This window comes from Ictidomys tridecemlineatus, chromosome 11 (assembly GCF_052094955.1).
Source record: "Ictidomys tridecemlineatus isolate mIctTri1 chromosome 11, mIctTri1.hap1, whole genome shotgun sequence".
Classification (NCBI taxonomy): domain Eukaryota; kingdom Metazoa; phylum Chordata; class Mammalia; order Rodentia; family Sciuridae; genus Ictidomys; species Ictidomys tridecemlineatus.
The window spans coordinates 29,593,820-29,611,616 of record NC_135487.1 but is presented as its reverse complement, the minus strand read 5'-3'; the positions used below and the strand labels follow the sequence as shown (position 1 = coordinate 29,611,616).

Here is a 17,797-nt window from a genome sequence, read left to right as displayed (position 1 = left end):
CCACAGTCAGCTGCCGGCGGGGCGGGGCTGCTCGCTGCCGGCTGCCCGCGGCCGCGGGATTCGAACCCCAGCCCTCTGCGCGCGCCAGTTTACCGGTGCGTGAAACGCCAACTAGACAGTGGGTCGGGCGCCGGCCGGGCCGCGGGCGGGAGGCGCGGGGTGGCCGGGCGGGGTCGCTCCCTCGGCCGCCCCTCCCCGCGCGCCTCGCCGTCCCGCCCGCCGGCGCGAGCCCAACGGCCCAGGCGCCCGCCACCTCACGGCGGGAGGCGCGGGCGGGGCGGGGCCGGGGAGCCCGCGCCCCCGCCCCCTCGGCCGCCGCCGCCGCCTCGGTGGAGCCCCCCGCCGCCCGCCCGCCACTCTCCGGAGCCGCCCGCCCGCCCCTTTCCCGCGTCCTCGCTCGCTCCCTGCGCAGCGGAAACATGGCGGCGGGAAGGGAGTGAGCCGCCCCGTGCCCCGCGCCGCCGCGCCCGCAGGTAAGCGCCTCGCGGCTCCCGCCGCCCGCCGCGCCCGCGCCCTGAGGGGCCGCTAGCCACCAGAAGCCGGCGACGGACCTGCGCGGCCGCTGCGCCTGCCCTTCCCGGCCCCTGCCGCCTGTCCGTCTGTCGCGGCGGCCTGCGTGTCCGCGGCCCTGCCCTGGCCGTGTCAGCCCAGCCGCGATCCCCGGCGGCCCGCGCTGCGTGTGCGTCCGGGCCCAGGGTGGACGCTGGAGCCAAGCACAGGGGCCCTGTGGAGGGTCGGCCTCGCGGGGCGGCGGGTGCGCGGTCGCTGCGTCCTGGCGGCCCGCGCCGGGGCGGTCTGGGGAAGGGCGGCCAGGAGTCTGCGTGATGTCTGTCTGCGTGGGTCAGTTGGACTGCCCAGATGCCGGAGGTGACAATGCCTGCGGTGCTGGCGGCCGGTCCCTGGTCCCCGGGCAGGCGAAGACGGAGGAGGGTCCTGGGAGCGAAGGCCTGGAGCTGTCAGCCAGGGATCTCCAGGCTGGGAGAACTCACGTGTGCCACCTGCCCCTGCCCGGGGCCCCGCCAGAAGTGGCCCGGGAGAGCAGGTTTCAAACCTCAGACGGGGCCTGGAGCAGCTAGCACCGAGGCCAGCCAGCAGCCCTGGAGGGCTGGACACGTGGGCGCAGCACTGAAAGGGGTTGGTGAGCCCCAGAACTTCTACAGACAGGAAGGGAACTGAAAGTCATCCAGGGTCCCTTTCTCCCATCCCCTGCCAAAGTATCTTTCAAAATCCCGAGTAGTACCCTAGAAATTGGACGTATTTGGACAATTCTTCCATTGATGGAAAGCTGATCTGCTCCCAGGGAAACCCGTTCTGTATGTACCTTCACAGATTTGGTTATAGCTTGACAGAAACAGCTGCCTCCCATTCTTCCTAGTTCTTTTCCCTTATGGCCAGCTGTTAAGATATCTGAAGGTAATAGTCACGTCCCCTGAGGCTTGTCTTCTCTTGGATAATTCTCTGATTCACTCCCTGGATGATTTCTCTTCAAAGATCTTGATGTGACCAAAGAGATAAAACCTTGTTAAGTTTCTATAGGAAGGTCCTTGGCCCCAAGGATTGGCCTGCTATAATAAAAAGGACTTTCCCTTCCTCATTTCTGTGCTGTGTTTTGAACTTGAAAAAAGAAAAAAAATAGCCATCCAGTAGTGACTGTTCTCAGGAGCTGAGATTCTATTTCGTGGAAATTTTCACATTCCCCCGCCTTTAACAAAATGTCTAAATGCTTTATCAAACAAATAATGTATATTCAAGGGGTTTAAACTGTAATGTGCCATGTGAATTGAAGAGCTTATTATTTTTACTCTGAAAGAGTACAATTTAATATTTGGTTGGAGAGGAAAATGCTTTATTACACTGAACTCTTTGCTCCTTTTCTGCCAGCAGAAGGCCCCATATTGATATGAAAAAGAACAACTTTTTTGTTGCTCACTTAACAGCATTATTTTTTACTTTTTAAAAATCAGTTAGCTTTTAGAGGTAAGTGGGGTTAAATTTTATTTTAAAAAGGTTCTTTCACCAATTTCCTAAACCCCTGCCTAAACAACTCTGCAAATTAATAATTTCTGAAACTCAGCAGGGATGTGATGGCCTTGTAGATAAAATCTTGTATCTGGGGCCCTGTTCAAGTTTTAAGCAAAGTTTCACTGTTTTTATGACTGAGATAAGCACATACCAACAGTCAGAATTGGCTCTTTATCTTTGTTCTTAATGTCTTCATTTTTTAAATTGGTAAGTGGTTTTGAAGTTTGCAGCACATATGTCAAGTTTTGATTTCTAGTTTGTGCAATTGTGTTTCCCTTTTATGTAAGTTGGGTACATTTTTGTATAGCACCATTCAGTGTAAAACTCTACAGATCCAGAAAAGACTCTGAACCTTCAAAGAACTTGGAGTTAAAGTTAGGAGAAACTAACCAGTGAGAAAGCACAGAGGAGAACATTCTACTGAAAAATTAAACCTACTGTATTCTTTTACATTTATATACTTATTATAGATAGTATGTTCAGCACTATGCTATGCTCTGTGCTTAGCTGAGCATACAAAGATGAATACTAATCTTTGTGGAGCTGGCAAATTAGATGCTTAAATTGGTCATTTTTGGAATGAAAAATAAGAGCTGTGCATATGATGCTGGATTGACCCAAAGTTAGTGCTTTTAGGCTAGCCTAGGAGTTGAGGGAACATTTTGGGAAGAGATGATACATGACCCAAATCTTAAATGATAAGTAGGAGTAAGGTAGGCAATGGTGAGTAGAAAGTATATGTCAAACAGAAAACTGCTTGAGTAGAGGAATCAGTGTGAGAAAAGAAATGGCTGGTGTAATGAACCACAGCAATTTGGGACTGATAAGAATATAGTAGTAAACACAGAAGTGTAAATTGTGAGGCTGAAAATACAGGCAGAAGCCATACCATTGTGGGCCTTTTATGCATAAGAATCTTGAAATTAATTCAGTGGGTAATATTTTAAAAATAAGACATGGTTAACATAGCATTTTAAAAAAGTGGTCATAGGAGAAGAGGAAAGGATAATTTGAAAAAAATCTGAGGCTTTGTGATTGGATGTGCATGTGAGAGAATGAGAAGTCTAATGTGGTGCTTAGGTTTTTAGCTTGAGTGATCTGGTGGATGGTGGTAATATTGGCTGAGATAGGAAACAGTGTACAATGAGTTGTTTTGGACTTGAAGATTTTGTGATTGCTTGAGTTAGTTCAGTGAGTAAATTTAGTGGAAGTAAGCTGGGTACTGTAGTCAGAAAATGAAATATTAATTTATTATTAACATGAATGGGGCAGGAGTTGTGGCTTAGTAATAGAGCGTTTGCCTAGCATGTGTGAGGCACTGGGTTTTATTATCAGCACCACAAATAAATAAGTAAAAATAAAGGTTCATGAATAACTAAAAAAAGATATATACATATATATTAATTATATATAAACATTGAGTTAAGTTGTCTGATTTGGAGTTGTTGTAGGTAACAGCTAGGTCTCTGTGTGTGGGTAGCTGAAATACAGTAGAAATTAAGGTCAGCAAAGCTGAGTATAGCAAGGAACTCTGAGGCTGGTATATATTGAAACCATCATGTGTGGATAGTGAAGTGATTTAGGATGATGGGATGTGGGGAAGAGAGGAAGATTGTGACCCAGGTGCAGTAAAAATAGGAATTAATCAGGAGGGTGGTAGATGACAGATGAGGAGGTGGGGTGGAGAATGCTATAGCCAGATGGTGCAAACCTCAAAGGAGGAGGAGTTTTTAAACATGAGTGGAAAAATAATGGTTTTTGACTGCTTTCTCCTGCAAGCAGAGTTCTTATCACTTCATCTTTATTCAGGATTCGTATTAATCATTCTCTTTGCTCTGAAGAGTTTGTTCTTAGTTTTGAAAAGTAGGAGGGCAATACCCCATATCAATTTTTTCTGCTAATATGTTATGACAAAAGGTTTTCCTCTGATGATTAGTGGGTGGACAGGAAACAGATAAATCAGTGAGGATCTACCCATGGTCACTGGGCAGAGTATTTCAGAAAGTGCCAAGGTTTTAGATTTCGAAAGATTAGGATTCATATCTAGACTCTTGTCATTTACTGGCCTTATGACTATAAGTGAATTGTTTAGCCTCTGTGAAATTCAAGGTCCTTATCTGTAAAAAGAAAATTCCTTTTTCATAGGGTGTCATAAAGATTACATTAAAAATATATATTCACTGGAAAAGCAACAGACATCTTATAGTTGCAAAATAATGTTGGTTCCCTTCCATCTAGCTTTAAGAGTCTTATGCTCTGCCAGAAGAAATGAAAATTTTTTCATACTTACCTAAATTACAATGCATGATATAAGATGTACTCTAAGAGAAGTAAAATCAGAAAGATTTAAAAGTTCAGAGGAAAAAGCCATCATTTCTCAACATTTGGAATCAAGGTTATATTCTAGAAGAATTTCATTTGGACCTTGGAGAACAAATTTCAATAGACCAATAAAGAATTTAGTTAGAGATGCAAAGTAAGGTCAAGTATAGAGTATGTTTGTTAAGAAGTAATAGCTGCCACAAGTTTGAGTATTATATTTATGTAAGTCAGTAGTATAATATGTAGCTAAAGAAAAGGTGTGGGACCATTCATTATATTACAGATATGACACTGAAGTTTGGATTTGACTCTAGATATACTAGACACCATAGCTTATAATCCTCTCCCTACCTCAGTTTACTATGTGTAAAATTTATAGTCATTAATTCAGAACTTCAGATTCTTTTTCTGAAGGATACCAAATAAGAAATTCCACATTTGAAAGTAAGTTACTATGTAGGCCAATTTTAATTAAAAAAAAATAACGACTAGGATTTGTTTTGAATCTGCTGTTTAATCTTTGTAGTCACCTTGTTTAGTAGACTTAGTGGAGTTAAGAAATGTACCAGATCTCATCAATAGAAAATGACCAAAATGCTCTGATTTCTTTTTCACTTCATCTTACTTATTTAGATTTGAAAAGAAGCCTGGGTTCCTCAGTGTCGCCAAAAATTAACTGTACCACTGGAGACAGATCACTTTGACTTTCAGATCTTCAGTTCTCTGACTTACAAAACAAGGGAAGTTGTAGCTGTTAAATTTAAGAAAGATGGCATGTTCAAGTCCTTGACACAGTGTTTTTCACATGTTAGGAACAAAAATGTTGGGTCTCTACTTCCCTATTTGTAACTGATACCTTTGTCAAGGCCTTAATGCTAACTGTAGCCAAGACACTTTTCTAGAACTAATTATTTTGATAACTTTATGGCTAAATAAACCCAGCAAGTCTTATCACCTTATCTTTGTTCCAGCCTCTTCAGTCATCTTTCATCTTCTGAACTGTTATTCTTGTGCTTTTCTGGCTTCCTCTTCCTCTTTCCCAACTGTTCTTGTTTGCTCTTTCTCAAAAGTTTTCCATTTTCTCTCTCAATCTCCTGTTTCCTACATTGTTAACCATTTTACTGGTTATTTTTGTGTGTCCTGACCTTAAGTTGAAGCCAGGCTTCTTCAGAGACCTGAAGAGCATATTGTTTGCTCTGAATATCTTTTAAATGGTTGCAATGGATGCAGCTCATTCTACTATATCCCTCCAATCAAGAGAGTAGGGGGAGAGGAGGATAACTAATATTTTACACATCACTATCCAGGTATCATCATCTTAAACCCCCATGCTCCCTGGCATGAGGGTTATATCATCCTCATCTTCTGATAAATAGATCATCACTTTTAGATCTTTTATATCATGGCACACACATGATCTGCCTTCCCACCTCAATTATTGTCCTCATCCTGATTGACTCCAGTGTTCACATGGATGATTTCTTTCCCAACATGATGCCCTCTTCAACTCAAGTGATCATCTCTTTAGCTAATCGACTTCCATAGTCATGCCATGGACCTTGTCATTCAGAGATGGTCCACCTCTGAAATTACACATGAAGGTATGCAGCTTTGTTAAAATTTCTTCTCCTACCTGAACTTTGATTTTTCCCACTAGGTATGTTCTTTGCCCTTATCAAAATCTATATTCACTCACTTCCCACTATAGTTTGATTATCTTAATCCACCACTATTTTGTTTATTCTCTTGCCATTATCCTTTATTCTCATGCTCCATTTTTCCTGTTCCTGTCTGGGCAAGGTCCCAGACCTTGTTGAATCAACCTAACCCCTCTCTTCTTGCCTATATCAGTTCTATTTAACCCTGCTGGAGGAAAAACACATAGTTAATGGATTGCTGCCATTGGGCTTTCACTACCTAGTCATTTCTGTGTCCTGTTTTCTATCATGTCGTATGTCAAACCTATTTTCTTTTCAGTTTTTGATCAGCCCTGTTTTTCCTCTCATTCTCAGCGTGTGTTGCCGCTTCTTCTTTTTTTTTTTTTTTTTAAAGAGAGAGTGGGGGGGGGGAGAGAGGGGGGGAGGGGGAGGGAGGGAGGGAGAGGGAGGAGAGAATTTTTTAATATTTATTTTTTAGTTATCGGCGGACACAACATCTTTGTTTGTATGTGGGGCTGAGAATCAAACACGGGCCGCACGCATGCCAGACGGGCGCGCTACGGCTTGAGCCACATCCCCAGCTCCATGTTGCCACTTCTTAAAAGAAAAAGTAGAGATCATTAAAGGAGATCTGTCTTACTTGACTGCTAGCAATCTAAATTACTTAAAATTGCCTACTTATGCTTTTCTGCTTCTTCCTTTTACTTAAGGCCAAATTTCTGAGCCCCATCTTTTTGTTGTCTTCAACCTCTTTCTCTTTCTGCTCATTTTCTCTTTGTGTACATTTTCTTTTATATTTAAATCTGCTTAGAATTATTAATAAATCTTATTAACAAAATCAATCTTATAAATACCCTACCCTTCATACTCAGGCCTCTTGAATGTTTGTTTAAATTTGACATAAAAACTTTCTGATTCTTCTTTCTATACCCTGACTTTAGTTCTCCATCTGAAATTGAGGATATAATAGCACTTGCTAGGTGCTATAGCATCTAAAAGTTTTATGAAAAAAAATTTAAATGAGGTAATGTATAAGAAGAAGCTCAGGACAGTATCTAGCAAATTATAGAATGCTATATATGTTATAATCATGTATTTTTTCTTTTACCATTATTGCTAAAATTATCTCAATTTTCAAAATACTCCTGAGGAAGTAATAAACTCTTGACTTTACAGACGAAGGGAACTGAGATTTAAAGGTCTAGAAATTTACTAATGACTCAAATTTCTGTCTATGGTCAAGATACCGCTTCGGAGTCTTAGACTTTACCTTTTGCTGCCTATAGACAGCTTCATTAATAGTTATGCATAAAGTCTGGCAAAGTCATTGTGTCCCAAATTGTACCCAACATTTTTGTCACTTTTTCTACTTTACCTCCTCTCTTCCTGAGGGGTGCCTCTGGTTTAGAGAAAATTCAAGAGTTCATTCAGTGGTTATTGTTGATCACTTAAATAGAGAGGAATAAGAAATAAGACAGTTATTTTTCTTGGAAAACTCACTATCGAGTGGAGGAAAGTAAGATATGCTTAACTAATTCTTAAACGATATCAAGTTAAATGCTACCTAAGTGCATAAATACTGTAGAAATTCAGAGGCAGAGGAAAAATTCACTGATTTCTGGGATGATTGTATAAAGCCTCCAAATTCATTGCCTGAGGAAAGCTCAACATAGATAATTTAAGGATGGAAGATGAGATAGAAAGTATGGGAATTTGGACATAGAGCTGCTTTGAGAATAAGAGTGAAAATTCATCCTTTTTTTTGGTAAATCCTTGTAATATTATAAACTCTGTTTAATAAGTTTTCATGGGATAGATCAATTCTAATTGTTTCTCAGTAGAAAGTATTATAGATTCAATTATCAACAGTTTATTGGAGCATTCTTTTGAACACATGTTCTGCACTAGACACTTAGAAGACAGAAAACCAGGAAATATTTAGTGCTGTGAAAGCATTCATGGCCTATTCAGGGAGTCAAGAATGAAAATTATATTACAGTATAGTAAGTATCATAGTGATGGTGATGTGCTGTGGTAGGATATCTATATATATTATAGGTTGAATTATATCTCCCCAAAATTCATATGTTGAAGATCTAACCCCTGGTTTTTCAGAATGTGATTATATTTGGAAATAGGGCCTTTAAGGAGATATTTAAGGTAAAATAAAGTCAAGGGTAGGCCCTAATTTGAGTCCTTGTAAGAAGAGATTAGGACACAGACATAAACAGAGGGAAAACCATGTGAAGATAGAGGGGGAGAATACAGCTATTTATAAGCCTATGAGAGTGACCTCAAAAGAAATCTTCTCTGCTGACATACTGATCATGGACTTCCAAACTTCAGAACTGAGAGAAAATAAATTTATTTTGTTTAAGCTGCGCAGTCTGTGGTATTTGTTCATAGCAGCCCTAGCAAACTAATACAGAATCCTTCTCTGAGAAGTTAATATCTGGTTATGCCTAGGGGTTGCATGGATAGTGTAGGTATAGTAGCAGCAAGAGTATGGAAGGATAGATAATTACAGTCACAGAGTATTAAAGGATAATGTCTCATACATTTTCCTATATAATTTGAAATATATAATAATCTTGTTAGGTAGGATGCAAGGTCATTGTAAACCCTATTTTCTGATAAGAAACTAAAGTGCAGATAGGGTAAATGTTGTGTCCAGCTGCAAAGAGTAAGTGTCAGGACTAACTCCTCATATCTAGGTCTTCTCCCTGTAGATTTTGTGTGTTGTCCAGAATAACTCCTGGTCTCTTTAGACTGCCTTTTTAAAACCATGTGCTGTTTGAACCTCTTACTGTTTCTCCTACAAGTCATCATGAGTTAATTTTCTTAAAATTTGAAGCATGTGAAGGCTGCTGCATTATTTTTGCCTTTGTATTTACTATAAATAATATAATTGTTCCCTTTTAAAGTGAAAGCCTATATATATATATTCATTTTAACTACTCTGCCTGTTGCTCATTGGCTTATTATGGGCTCATTCCCAAGTATTTTCTTATTTATTATAATTGCTTCACATCATGCTTATGTAGATTTTTCATCTGGGACATTCAAACATGATGGAAATAAAGCTATTTTAGCCACTATGCCTTTGTTAAGTATAATAGAAAACATGAATTTGCATACTTGTTTTTGAAAATATTTAAGAAGAGGTCAGATGATTTAGAATTTTAGACTCCAGTCCTGATTATGTGGTGCCCTGATGTGTGTTTAGTTACCTCAAGGGACAATGAAAATCTCCAAATAAATAAAATCAATTAGTTTCTTTAACAATTAATAAATTTGGGAGAATAAAAATTTATAAAATCTAAAAGGCATAATTCTAACAGGTTTATAGTTCCACGTTAAGGGAATATAGGAGTTTAGAAACATTGTCTAATTTCTTTGTATTTGTTCAGGTTTTCATTTGTTCATTCATTCAACAGTTATTGATGTATCCAATTGCTGCCATACACAGTGTACTGTATCAAAGATGAATACTACAATTTTATTTTATTTTTTAAGCTTATAATTATTAATATATATTAATTGTATAAATTAATGGCAGAACACACTTATATAAAGCTTAAATTGCATTTCAACTGAATTATGAATATACAATTGTCTACTTATTATTCTTTTTACTTTTTTATGAATCTGAACTATTTAATTAAATAGTATTTAAAGAGAATAATAGCTTATTGCCCTTTTTACGAGTGTAATACAAGGAGGAAGGGGGATGTAAAGAGATATTATTAGGATAAATCATATAAAATTTCTGGTTTTATAAATTTAAAATGGCCTAATATGTGTATCCTCATTCAGTCTAATATAACAAGTGCTCTGAAATATATTCAAAGTATTATGAGAATAAGAGCAAGAATGTTGATTCTAAGACAGGAGGAGGAAGGTGATCTTTGGATCCCTAGAGAAAGGAGGATGACATTTGAACTGGATCTTAAATGTTCAGACAAAGGTATTGAGAAGAAGAACAATGGCCTTTCAGATAGGAAGGGTTAAAGAGTCCTTTGATTGAATGGAATCAGCCAGATAGAATCATGGAGGTCAAAGAAATGCAGCAATGACTAAGAAGAGGAATAACAACAGCAGCATATATATGTATATCACTTACTAAACAGGCACATAGAAGTTAAGTCACCTGTCCAAGGTCACAGAACTTGCAAGTGGTAGATCCAGATATGTATTCTTGACCAATAAACTTATACCATAAGCAAAATCAGGGGAAAGTGATGTTTTGAATGCCAAGGGGAACAGCAGTAAATTTCAAAAAGAAAAGAATAGTTAGAAGTTTGAAAGGCCCTAGGGAGATAAATAGAAATATTTTTTAAAAGAGGGCACTGATTATTTAAAAAAAAATTGTTCTCTAAGGTACAGTAAGGGATACCAAGAACAGAGATGTGGAAATCTGAGAATACTAGTTATTCAATCTATTTGTTCCATAGACCAGTGATTATAATTCCATTTAATTACAAAGAAGATTGAATTGAGGACTATTAAATAGAACAGTATATTTGTGAAATAATTTTGATCCTTTGCAGAGTATAGTCATAGTTTCTCTTAGCTAACTAGAATTAATAGTGACAATTTGTTTATTCTTCTATACCTTCTGGTTTTAATAAAGGTATAACTTATCCTGTTTATTGATTTAGTGGATTTTCAGAATAGAATGATATTCTAAAAATCAGTTTGAGCCCAAGTATTTCATAAGGTGGAAGAGATCTTATAAGTAGCACAGTTTTCAGAGATTACTACCTGGCTTGATGGTTAGGAGTCCAATTTAAGACCCAGTTTACTACTCACTTAGGGCAAAGGTGTTGCAATAAGGTAATTTCTAAAATCTTTCCCAACTCTCAAATTTTGTGACCATTAGGCCAATTGTTCAGTGAAGAAACTGAGGTTCAAAGAAAGGAGTGGTTTGGCAAGGGTCATAAAATTGGGATCTGTTCTCTTGACTCTTGATAAGGAAACACGATGGCAGAATCAAATATTTGAGTGGCTGCTATATATCAGGCATGAATTAGACAACCAGCATCTTCTGTGTTTGTTTGTACATATAAATTTTTTTTAGTTGTCAATGGGCCTTTATTTTATTTATTAATATGTGGTGCTGAGGATGGAACCCAATGCTTCACACATGCTAGGCAAGTGCTCTACCACTGAGCTACAGCCCTAACCCTGTTTATACATATTTTGTCTAATTCCAGAAAGTTTTCACAGCACACCTATTCTATGTAAGGTACTATATGCAACAAAAAGAGTAACCTGTTTTGAGAATCTGTTAGATATATTGAAATAAGCAAACCATATTATTTTCTTCTATCTGCCTACAGACTAGGCATTATTCTGTTCTATATATGAAGAAACTAGAACTGAGAAATATCTTGCAAGATTATGCAATTTATAAGTGATAAGTCTCAGATTCACACCTGGACCAGTCTGATTCAACCCCAATGTTCTTTCTATTTCACCATGTACATTTCCTCAGCAGTGTTATATAATTTTGAGAGTACCAGTACAGGCAGCAAGGTTTACTTAGGAGAATTGTCATATGTATTTTTTGACTGAATATATTCTGTCTGACCAAACAGTTTTTAAGGCAAACTAGAAAGATCCCTGATATTGTAGTTGGATATTAAAATGTCCCCCAAAGGCCTATGTGTTGAAGTCTTGGTCCTCACGTTGGTGTTATTGGGAGGTGTTAGAACCTTTCAGAGGTGAAGCCTAGAGGAAGGTCTTTGGTTTATCTGGGGGTGTGTCTCAAAAGGGGATAGTGAGACCTTGAAACCCCACTTCCTGGTTATGAGGTAACTTTGTTCTGCCACCATGATGTTCTGCCACACCATAGTCCCAAAACAGGGCCAATTGATCATGGCTGAAACCACCCAAACTGTGAGCCAAAATAAAACTTTCCTTTTTGTTAAACTAATTATCTCATGTAAGCTGAATAGAAGAATGAAATGCTTTAGTGAATCAGAGTCAAGTTTTTTGTTTTAATTTGAGCAAATATATGAAATAGCATCCTTGTTATGGTTGGTGCCCATATGTTAATAAATTGCAAAATATATATACACTTTCAATCTTTGCCTGCCTCTACTTTCCCATTCTCAACCAACAAACATTTACCAACTGCTTACTAATGATACAAAGGAGAATAAGATAGGTTTTTTTCCTTCAGTTTATTACCCAAGTGAAAGTATTATAATTTGACTTTAGTGGTTTTCCTTACGGAAACTGTAACCCTAGTCTAATCAGGAGACAACCCTAGTCTAACATCAGACAAATCCTGGCCAAGGAACAATTCTACAAAGTAACTGAACAGTACTCCTCAAAAACTATACAGGTCATCAAACAAGGAAAGTCTGAGAAACTGTCAGCCAACAAGAGCCAAAGACATGACAACTAAATGTGTTATAATGCCCTGGATATGATCCTGGAACAACAACAACAACAAGTTAGGTAAAAACTAAGGAAGTCTGAATAAAGTGTGGACTTTAGAAAATAATGTAGCAGTATTAGTTCATTAACTGAAACTAATATAATGTTCCATACAAATGTAAGATATTAAGGGAAACTGGGTGCAGGGCATATGTGAACTCTGAACTATCTGTATAGTTTTCTATAAATATAAAACTGTTCTAATAGAAATTATATGCTATTTCTTTGGGATTTAGTTAAAATACATTTCTTCATAAAATGGCATTTCTAATATGGTAGAGTACTTTCATGAAGTGGACAAATTGTGGTCTACTGATTTATGTACCAAAGTGTATGCTAAGTGGATGTCTCATAAAATTTTTCCACTTCAGTATCATATATGTAGGTGCCAAAAAATATGCTAAGTGCTTTTCAACCGAGAACATTGAGATAGATGCAAAAATTCTTACCACATATTATTGCTTGATAATTGAAAAGACAGTATCATTATTTGGAACAAGTGTGGATAAATCCTTACCCTAATGTGTGAACAAAAATGATTCAGTTCATATTGGAATGCTTTTTTATGTAAGTTGTTTGACACCAAAAAAGTATTTAATATCTATTACTGCTATCTATGAATATGAGTTGAATATTTTTTTCTGCAAATGCTTTATTAGTATGACTTTTGTCATATACTTAAGAGGAATGACCAAAGTCATACACAAGACATACTCTCTTTTTTAAGAGGAATTACCAAAGTCATACTCTTATGACTTTCATACACAAGACTCCAAGACTTACAAAATTATATAAGTCTTGGAGTCTTGTATATGAAAGGCAAGTGCTGTACCACTGAGCTATATGCCCAGCCCTAGGATTTAGTTTTAAGAACAAAACTTTAAAAGAAATCTCTTAATCACCAAGTTTATAGTTCTACTGAGTATCTTATCATCAGTTATGCCTATACATAAAGAAAAAAATCTATCTTCAAGGACACATTCTGTAAAAACTTATCAAATGATCTTAGGAGCTCTCTCTACAGAAAGATTTGAAAATATTGCTAAACAAATATCAGTAGAACTGTCAATTGTCTTGTTTCTCACTCCAGAACCTACTCTCCAAACTCCCTAACTCTGAACTCTCAGATTTCTGTCACAACTCCAACTTAATTATGTAAGGCAGCTTTACTTAATGGCAAAGCAAGAATTTGTTATTTGGGCTAAATCATATCAGCTGTCTCAATCAATAAAAGTAGGGTTGTTTTTATGCTGACCTTGACACTTGGGTGTTACAACTATCTTCTTGAGAATTGCTAGTTTAATTTGGTGAAATGGTGTGGGGTTTTGTTTGCCCCCTCATCTTAACTTATTTTATTTCATTTATTTAATTTAAAAGTAGACAAGGGTTGTAAATATAACTCAGTGGTAGAGCACTTGCCTAGCATGTGCAAGCCCCTGAGTTCAATGCCCAGAACCACAAAAGTAGATAAGTAAGCAGATACGGTAAACTCAATTGAATTAAAAGAGAATTCGGCAAAGATATTTAAATTAATACATTTTCTTTCTTTTAAATTCAATGAAAGCTTTTGTTTATGAATTTATTTTGAAGTTCATATAAAAGAATTGGTTTCATTTTATTTTGTTTAACATGTATTATATATTTAATAGGGTTCAATGTATTTCAATACATGCATATAATAAGTGCCAATCAAATCTAGCCTCCTTTTATCCACTACCCATTCCGCTTCCTATCCTCTAATAATCACTATTCTATGTTCAAGGCTACTTTTTTAAAAAAAAATTTCCATATGTGAGAGAGGACACATGGTACTTGTTTTACTGTATATGGCTTATTTTACTTAATATAATATCCTCTAGTTCCATCCACTTTATAGCTAAATAATATTCCATTATGAATATACAACACCACATTTTCTTTATCCACTCATCCATTGAAGGGCATCTAGTTTGATTCCATATCTTAGCTATTATACACAGAGCCACAATAAATATGGGAATATGGGTATGCAGGTATCTCTTTGGGAGGCTGATTGAATTTCCTGTTGATATATATCTAGAATTGGGATAGCTCTATCATATATAATATGATAGATCTATTTTTAGTGTTTTGAGGAATCTTCATATTGTAGTTTGTGTCAGTTTACATTCTCATCAACAGTGTATGAGAGTTCCTTTTTCTCTATGTCCTTGCCAGCATTTTTTTTAAAATAATCTAACTAGGGTGATGGGATCTCATTACAGTTTTGATTTGCATTTCCCTGATGGCTAATAATATTGAACATTTTTCATATATGTATTGACAATTTGAGCTTCTCCTTTTGAGAAGTATATATTCAGATAACTTGACTATTTTTTTTAAATTGGATTACTTTTGTGTTAAGTTTTTTAGTCTTTTTATAAATTCTGGATATTAATTCTTTGTCAGATGGATAGTTGGCAAATATTTTCCTCCCTTCTGTAGATTGTCTCTTTAATCTGTCGATTGTTTCTTTGCTGTGTAGATGCTTTTTAGTTTGATTTAACCCCTCTTGTCTATTTTGGCTTTTGTTTTCTGTGCTTTGGGGATCATATCCAAGAATTCATTGCCTATACCAACTTCTTGAAATGTTTCCCCTATGTTTTCTAGTAGTTCAGATCTTACATGTAGGTCTTCGATCCATTTTTATTTGATTTAGTTATGCGGGGGTAGGGGGAGGAATCAAGTTTCATTCTTCTGCATGTAGATATCAGTTTTTCCAGCACCATTTGTTAAAGAGTCTGTTCTTTCTCCAGTGTTTTTGGCACCTTTGTTGATAATCACTTGGATGTAGACATGTGGGTTTATTTCTGGATTCTCTGTTCTATTCTGTTGGTCTATGAGTCTGTTTTTATGCAAATACCCTGCTGTTTTGGTTACCATGGCTCTGAAGTATATTTTGAAATCAGGTATTGTAAAGCCTCTAGTTTTGATTTTTGTTTTTTTGCTCTAGATTGATTTGAATATTCATGTGTTTTTTTCTTCTTCCTTGTGAGTTTTTAAGGAATTTTTTTCTAGCTCTGTGAAGAGTATCATTGGCATTTTGATGGTGATTACATTAAATCTCTAGGTCGCTTTGGGTAGTATTAACATTTTAGAAACATTTATATTTATAATACATGAAAATGGAAAGTCTAGTGTGTGGGGGTTGGGGTGGTTTATCAATTTCTTTCATCAGTGTTTTATAGTTTTGACTGTAGAGGTGTTTCACTTCCTTAAGTTTATTCCTAGGTATTTAAAAAATTTTTTGTAGTGATTGTGAATGGATTGCTTTCAGGGTTTCTTTCTCAGCAAATTTACTATTGCTATATAAAACTACTACTGATTTTTGAATGTTGATTTTGTGTTTTGCAACATTACTGAGTTTATCAGTTTAATAAGTTTTTAGTGAAATCTTTAGTTTTTTTTTTTGTATATAGAATCAAATCATCTACAAACCGTGATGATTTGAATTCCTCCCTTACTCGTTGTTTATCTTTTTTTCTTTCTCTTGCCTAATTATTCTGGCTAAAACTTTCCATATTATATTGAATAAGAATAGAGAGAGTGGATACTCCTAGTCTTGTTTTAGATGTCAATAAGGAATGAGGAAAAGCTGAAAGTTTTAGTATAATGTTGGCTGGGGTTTGTCATATATAGTCTTTTATGTTTAGGTACAATCCTTCTATACCTTATTTGCTCAGGGTTTTTATCATGAAGGGATGTTTAATTTTATCAAAGGCCTTTTCTTTATCTGTTGAGATGATCATATTATTTTTATCTTTCATACTTTGATTTGGTATATCACATTTATTTGTGTATGTTGAATTATCCTTGAATACCTGGGATCAATACAGCTTCATCATGGTGAATGATCTCTTTGGGTTTTTATTTTTATTTTTTTAGTTGTAGTTGGACATACGTGTATTTCACTTATTTATTTTTATGTGGTGCTGAGGATTGACCCCAGGGTCTCATGTGTGTGAGGTGAGCACTCTACCACTGAGCCCCAGCCCCAGCCCATGAATGATCTTTTAAATGTTATTTTGGGTTTCATTTGCTATTTTGTTAAGAATTGTTGCTTCTGTGATCATCAGATATATTGGTCTATAATGTTTTTTTGTTGTTGTTATGTCCCTTTCTGGTTTTGATATCAAGGTAATGCTGGCCTTGTAAAAATTAGTGGAAAGATTCCCTTCTTTTCAATTCTTTGGAATAATTTGAGAAGAATTCGTGGTAGTACTTCTTTGAAAATTTGATAGAGCGATGAAGCCTTCTGGTCTTGGACTTTTCTTTTTTGGTAGACTTTTATTACTGATTCAAGCTCACTACTCATTATCAGTCTGTTCAGGTTTTCTATGTCTTCATAGTTCAGTTTTGTCAGGTAGTGTGTGTCCAGAAATTCATCCAGTTCTTTGAGGTTTTCCAATTTGTTGGCATGCAGTTGTTCATAATAGTCTCTAATAATACCTAGTATTTCTGTACTATAAATATATTGTCTTCTTATCTCTAATTTTATTTGGGTCTTCTCTTGGTTAGTTTAGCTAACAGTTTATGTCATTTTGTCTTTTCTAAACTCTTTTGTTTCTCTGATCTTTTTATTTTTCAGTCTCTATTTTTGCTATGATCTTTGCTATTTATTTCTTCTAATTTTGGGTTTAATTTGGTCTTTCTTTTCTAGATACTCAGTTAGGTTGTTATTTGAAATCAATTTTGTTTTTGATGTAGGTATTTATTGCTACAAGTTTGTCTCATAGTGCTTTTACTGTATTCCATAAGTTTTGGTAATGTTGTTTCTATTGTAATTTGTTCCAAGATATTTTAAGTTCCCTTTTGATTTCTTCAATTTCCCATTGTTTGTTCTGTAGCATTTTGTTAAGTCTCCGAATTTGTATAGTTTCTAATGTGGTTAATTTGTAGCTTTCTTTCATTGTGGTCAGAGAAGATACATGATATATATATAATTTTTTTAATTTGTTGAGATTTGTTTTGTGGTCTATTATATGGCTTCTTCTAGAGAATGTGCTGAAGAAAAGAATGTGTATTCTGAAGTTGTTGATTGAAATGTTCTGTAAATGTCTCTTGGATCCATTTGATCTATAGCATAGTTTAACTCTGGTGTTTCTTTTTGTTTTGATGATTTATCCATTTGTGGAAATACGGCATCAAAATCTCCCACAATTATTATATTGGATCCTTTCTCTCCCTTTATATCTAATGTTTGTTTTCTAAAACTGAGTGCTTTAGAACACTAGGTACACATGTTATATCTCTTGTTGAGTTGATTCTTTTCATCATCATATAATGATCTTCTTTGTCTCTTTTTACAGTTTTTATCTTTAAATCTATTT

General features: G+C 36.7%; 1 protein-coding gene across 10 annotated transcripts in view; it reads left to right on the top strand.

Annotated features, from left to right (window-relative positions):
- The first annotated feature begins 334 nt into the window (after positions 1–334).
- Scmh1 (Scm polycomb group protein homolog 1) overlaps positions 335–17,797 on the top strand; it is a 215,369-nt gene continuing 197,906 nt past the window's right edge. For 8 of the 10 annotated variants that reach the window (XM_078026045.1, XM_078026034.1, XM_078026046.1 and 5 more), the window contains exon 1: positions 335–473. The gene's annotated coding sequence lies outside the window, so the exon portion shown is untranslated. The remainder of the gene's footprint in view (positions 474–17,797) is intronic. The other 2 variants (XM_078026044.1, XM_078026043.1) reach the window with 1 other exon arrangement.